Genomic DNA, 6,842 nt, shown 5'->3' with positions numbered 1-6,842 from the left:
CCCCCCCTGCCCCCCCGTCCCCCATCCCCCGTCCCCGACTGAGCCGAGTCATTTGTTTCACACACATGGCTCAGCGCAGGGCAGTCAGCACTGGGGAGTTGTCTGAAGTGGCTCAGAAACCCTTAAAATGCCAGCAAAGCGAGCCCTTTCCTATCGGTTTTAGCCAGAGGAGGCAACATTGCAAAAGGCTTTGCAAATGCCCTCTTGTTTGCCAGCCCTGTCTCTGCCAGGGGTGATTCCTGCAGTCTAGCCCACGAGTTTGTCCGATGACGCCCCCATGGCAGCAACATATGCCCTTAGAGATGAGGAGGATCTCTTAATTCTTTCCACCCCAGGAAGGGTTTTGCTTCTCACCTCTTCTCCAGTGCCTGGAGGAGGTATGTAGACATACCACATTACCCAGTCTGCCGCCTGGCTCCACAGAGGCTAATGGGCTGGAAGTTCAGTGTTGTTCTTGCATCATCTAATGCTGACCTTCAAAAGAAAAATAGGGGATTTATGTCCAGCAAGGAGGCTTTGAAGATTTAATTTGCTTTAGATTTATTTTTTGTAATGGGGATTTGGGTTTCTTTTCTATGGTTTGGGTTTAGTGGTTTTTTTCTGTAGCAGTGTCTGCTTTTTCTTGAAAGTTTATTGGTGTTCTTAACAATATGGTCTACCTTTCTCAAATCTTCATAAGCAATAAGGTGTGTTAAAGATGGAAAAAACCCAGTCTTGCCACAGGTCTGTTCTCTAGGCAGAGGAACCCCATTTTGTTTGCATTGCCACAGAGCTGGATGAAGATGTGATGACCCCCAACCTGCCCAAGGTAGTGACCACCCCTCTTCCCTGACCTCCCAGCACGGCTCCATGTGTGACCACTGCATTCCTGTTAGGCAGACAGCATGCCTGCTGTTTCGCTAACAAGTCAGAAGCGGCTGCAACACCTGGTGGAAAAAGGGGGGTGTGGTGCTATGATGAGTAACTGTGGGAATATTAGCCCTACCCTCCGTGCTGTGCAAACAATGCGGCCGTGCTGCCAGTGATGTGGCTTATAGCTGGCAGGCGCAGGGCACAGGGCAAGCTTGTATCTGCAGAAGAGCATGTAGACACAGTGTCAGTTGTTTAGGTCTGTGTTAACAGCGAAAAACAAATCCTAAGTGGACTAAACAAATCTCATCGTGGCAAAGTGCTTCATAAATTACTAATTCAGCCTCCGGCAGACTAATAGGGAATCAAGCTGTTTACCTCGGAGTATGACACATTTTTCTTTCTTGCCTTCTCCCTGTGGCACCTGTAGATAGATTCTGATGTGCAAAGCTTTGTGTCATTGACTAATGAGTACCTAACAGTTGCTGCAGATTTCCATAGGCTGCACGTTATTGCTGCTATTTACAACATCAGGAAGGGACCTAAGAATCATCCGCCTGGGCCAAAAAGGGTCAGCAGATAAAAAAAAAGTTCTTTCAGTACATCAAACCTGGCAATGCAGCCCATACCAAGTGCCACTGAAGAGGTTTTGTACCACAGCTTTTGCATTTCCACTTCCATTTTCTGACTGTATAAAACATCAACATTCCTGTCCAGATGGGATAACAAAGGAAATTGTTCTTTCTGAAAGCCAGCGATGTATGTGAAATCAAATGGGTACTCCAAGTGGTCCTTTGTGATGAGCACCTCTGGGAAGGTACTGTTTGAAACCAAGTTATAGTTTGGGATAGTTTAAAATAACAACAGAAAGCTTAACATAGTGATAACGCGTTTGTAGCAACCATTTTACTGCAGCTTACATTGTTGCCCCGTGTTGTGTTAGGGTGTGGGAGAGAATGGAAAAATAATCGGAGTATAGTGAAAGGTTCTTAGGGCTTCCCAGCTCTTGGGCTTGCTGATGACTGACATTTCAGGAGCACGTGTTCCCACATATTCCTGAATAATCCAGGCAGGGCAGCTCAGAATAGGACCATCCACCCTGCGAGTTACTCGGAAATAGGTGTTGCACTTTGAATTCAGACACAACTGGAAGGCATGCACTCAGGAGGGCAACATGGCCCAGCGAGCTGCTCGGGCATTGCACAAATAGGGACAGAGCCATCCAGCTCCCACAGCAACTCCAAGCACAAAAGCTGTGCAACAGGCTCTCAGGTTACCAGCCTCACGTCATCAGCCGCAAACCAGCTGGGTGATCATTCCCTCCTGGCATCTTACACCTACCAGCAGATTAACCTTTAGAGGCCTGATTTAGTACTCGCTGCAGTCCCCAGGAGCAAATCCGAGAAGGCATTGCCAGTGGAGTAGGCACCACGTAGTCAAAGGGGATTTTACCCAGGCTTAAAAAACCCCCAAACTCCCGAACCCCAACCCATATCAGATGTCTCAGTGAATGCAGCTTCACTTTAGGATAGAGGAGCATGATTCCTCTCTGGAACTGCTGGGGAAATGGTTATCCCAAGGCATTGGGTGCCTTAACTGCTTTTATTTGAAGGGGTTTGCCAATTGGGTGCATTTCCACTATTGTAAAACTTGTACTACCATGAAATAACTATTGTTTCTATTCTGCTGGGTCTCCTTGACCAATAAAATGCTTTAATAATAGTAAAATATCAGATACTGTCTTCATGTTGTGGAGCAAGTCAGTCCGTTCCCTTCCTGTTACTTTCGAATCTATATAAAGGAGACCTAAAAATTCGATTCTTGTATGGACTAATTTTTTCTGTGTTTTTAACCATGAAGACACTGGTGCTGCCAAGTATACTTCTTCCTGTTGAGGTTGTATTTAAAACATTTCTAAGAGTCTCATCTTTGCTGCAGGGTGGTATTAGATAATACTTAATAAAATATATTTTCTGCAAAAGGGTAGTTAATTATTGGAATTAAGCTTAACAAGTAAATGTAAATAAAGGTCTTATATAGCCGGAGGACCAAAAATTCCTCCAGGTTGTTCAGTTTGTATTTGTATTATCTATTGATGCTGTAGTTTCATTAAGTACTCCAGTCAAGCTAGACAATACTGAAATCTTAGCATACAAGAAATTTATTTTGTATTACAGATATTTCAAGCTTCTTTTGTAACTTATAAAGAAATAGAAGAGCATCAGTCCAACTGTTTTATGTAAGTCATCTTTACTGTATGTGGATGTTGACCTCCACCTGATACAATCTGAGAGTTGTGTCTGGCATCCTGAACTCCAGGAGGAGCTGATCCTTAAAAGTTCCACCCAGACATTCAGAAAAATATCTTTAGCCTCTGCTCCAAAGGCTGAATACGATGGCAAGAAAAATCTGAACGACCCTACTTCAGATTTGAAACTTGGTCCTCTTTTTCTCTCACATCTCTGGAACGATTAGACAAACTATGGAGCAAGCAGTGTCAATGACAACAGTGAAAAAAAGGGTTGGTCCTAAAGTGGCAGTCACCTGAAGGCAACTCATAAAAGACTCCAGATGATGGCTAACTAGCAGAGCTTTTGCTGGGCAGATGACTCTGAGCCTAGAGTATAGTTCTTGCCATGTTGATTTACTTCATATAATGAAGGCTTTAGTGTAATCAAAGTCTTTCATCTATTGGGCTTGTCTGTACCCTGAACTTCAGTGTGAAAGATTAAAACCAATATACAGTTATTACCAAAGTTTTGTCTTACTCCTTCTACAGCAGTATTTTAGCTTCTGCTGGGTTCTCTGGTTTTTCCTGTACCAAGAGGGAGTTTTTCCAGTAAGTTACACTACAGGTTTGTTAGACTACTGTTTCATACGCTGTTAAAATGTTGTTAGGTAAACTAAAACAAAATCCTAGAAGAACAACCCACTTAACTTGCAGTACTGATGAAATGAATAATATTTTATATCTGTCTAGCATCTTTCATTGGATAGAATCCAGGCATGTTATCAATGGTATATTAATTCAACCTCTTGAAATGATTGTAAAGTAATGGATATTACATTTGGTTAACAGATGAGGAGATATTGAGGAAAGTGGATACCTTCTCAGTTTGGGACTTGCTATATCTGGGAGTAAAATCTGTACTTCCCCAGTTGTATTTCAATGTCTGCTATTTCTTTCTAAAGGAAGCAAATGGCAAACTATCAAAATTATCTCACCACTGACATAAGTAGGAGTAGTACTTCATGCCCTGATGATATCCCGTGGTACCCTCAGTGCATTTTACAGGTCTGGGTAAAGTCAATCTGCCTTTCCCTCCCACTGGGCTCGCACACAGAGAGTCCAACTGAGAAAGTACTTACTGGGACATATGTGTGTCCGCTGAAAGTCTTCCATTTTGTCCAGTTCGCTTACTTCCTGTAGGATCATTAGGAGGCACATCATCCACTCGTCATTTACTCATTTGTCTCTTATGACTGAGCTTCAGCTGCTGTGATGCAGAATTGAGAGACATGAACACCTCAATAACATGGTTCAATAACCCCCTAAATAAGTTAGATCCTGACCATCATCAAATGCCATGTAAAAGAAGGTATGTAATGACACGTCGTGAATATTTTTGTACAGGTTTTCCACAGTCAAACTCATTTTTATCTTGTGGTACAACAAGATTTTTTAAAACTTTCATATAAGCCTGGCTTTAACCAGATGTTAATTTCAGAAGCTTGATGGTTCTGAAAGCCAGCCCTATACTGGAACTATAACGAAACTCTGCAATGTACACATGTTATATTAAGAAAACTCCTCATGACATTTGTCAGCCTAGCTACCAAGATGAAATCATGGCCAATCCAGCGTAACCCAGAGATGTGCATCTGGTCGTCCCTGTCCATCTGCAATGCTCAGGGATCATTGAGCAATACCAAGAACACATTGCTGAGATTGAGAGGTTTGTTTAGCCTGACAGAAACCCTCTCAGCACAGCCCCTGCCACAGCTGCTCACCCCCAGGAAACCCCACTGAATTCCCAGCACCAGGAGCCACTCCTGCAGTTCCCCCAGCCTTCTCTGAAGCCTGCAGAGCAAGTGAGCTCCCTCCTCTGATGGCCCTTCTGCAAGCCTGCAGAACCATGGCGTCATTTCTCTCCCCGCTGTTTATTTTTCCAAAATGCGTCTGTGCCAACATGACTGGGTTTCTTTTCTAGCCAGATAAGAAGAAATGGCTTTTCCTGCTGCAGTGTGTTCACTTCCCTAGAGTTAGGAACCATGACATTTACATACATTTATCCCAATCAATATTGCTGTATTTCTGAACAGGAGTATCAGTAAATCCTGAAGAAGATTAAAAAAACCCCAAACAAACAACCACTGTTGTATTAGCCATTCCACGTTCTCTCTCTATTAAAATTTTTATTCTCCACCTCTGCATTCACTGAATTTGGTGAACCCTACTCCAGAGAACACACATCTCAACTCTGCAGCTCTCCTTAATTAGCAGGTAGCAGAGCAACATGTAATTAGCAGTAAGCGTTGTCTGTTTTCAGCCAAATGATGCACCAGGGGAGGGTGCAGAGAGCTCACGTGGAGCATATGTCACACAAGGCACTCCGTCCTGGTGTTATGGCCTCCCAGGCTCTTCCTGGGAGAGCTCGTCAGGTGCAGGTTACCCAACACCTCAGCAGAGAAGTGTAAGACACTCAGAGCATCATCATGATAGCCACTCTGATTTCATGGGGTTGATTTGGCATGGAGGTTTGTGGTGTGCAAAACGCGGACCAGGTTAAGGGCTTTATAAGTAGGCCCAGGCCTTCTCTCAACCATCACTCTCCTCATCCCCCATTCTCCTACATGGACCATGTTCCCCCATTTAATTTTCCATTCCACTGTCCCCCCTCAGCAGCGACAGGGCCTCATGTGGTTTGCCTGGCCAGGACGTAGCATAGCAAATGCTGCTCTGCTGGAAATCTGGGCCACGGAGGAGTATGGAGAACATGGGGCATCCAAGCCGCGGTTCCCGTGGGCAGTGCTGCTGCTCAGGTAGGGCACTTCTCTGCCAGGTTGGCCTGGCAAACACAGCTTCAGCATTTCAGAGTCATGATCTTTTTCAGCAAGGAAAATGACTGTCTTTGTCCCTCCCCTGGGGGAAAATAAGTGTCAAAGTACCAGAGTTCTCCATGGGACAAAATTTGTTGTTATCAACTCTCCTGCCACAAGCCCAGAGCCGCTCAGCCCTGCCCGGAGGAGGTCAGCAGGGTGTGAAGGCTGCCCTGCATGCACCCTGCCAGCAGTGAAAGGGACAGGCATCAGCAATGACTGGGAAAGCAGCGTAAAAACAAAAACCCGAAACGCAATCTGACACTGAATGCCAGAACACTGTCAGCGAAGCTTCCCCGGGCTCCCTTATCAAGACTGACAATTTTGCATGAACGCTGCCAGACTGTGCACAGCACCGCAGCCCCCGTGGGACTGCCTCCCCTCCGCTACGCACAGCTGTGCTAGGTGGCCCAGCATGCACTTGAAGCCAGCGCCCAAGGGGTTAATTCCGCTCAGGGAAGTGTCACTCATTTGAAGACTCCGTCACTAGACACCAGATAGTTTCCACAGCGGGTAATTAAACCAATTTGGACATCCAAAGGGCAGTTCTCTTGCCAAGGTGCAGCAGCTCCTGGCAGACAGCCCTCCCAGCTCTCCTGCATCCCGCCGTTGCCATGGCAGCGCAGAGGATGTGCACCTTAGTGCTTATTAGGCTCCAAGAAGCATTTCCCATGTGAATTGGGCTGCGCAATCACAGGCACAGAACTGTTAAACCATCACGGTGTGAAAATTAGCAATGGCCACAATTATACAAAACTCGAAAAGCTGGAAGAACGCTCGTCTCCTTTGCGCATTGGCTGTCCCCATTTAAGGCTTTATCTCTTGACTTCCAAAACACTCCAATAAGCAGTGTCTGCTATGTGGGGACATCAGGTAAACAGACATGCCTTGAC

Source organism: Haliaeetus leucocephalus, unplaced genomic scaffold, assembly GCF_000737465.1.
Source record: "Haliaeetus leucocephalus isolate CR32 unplaced genomic scaffold, Haliaeetus_leucocephalus-4.0 Scaffold1, whole genome shotgun sequence".
Classification (NCBI taxonomy): Eukaryota; Metazoa; Chordata; class Aves; order Accipitriformes; family Accipitridae; genus Haliaeetus; species Haliaeetus leucocephalus.
The sequence above is the reverse complement of the archived record's forward strand: the minus strand, read 5'-3'. Positions refer to the sequence as shown.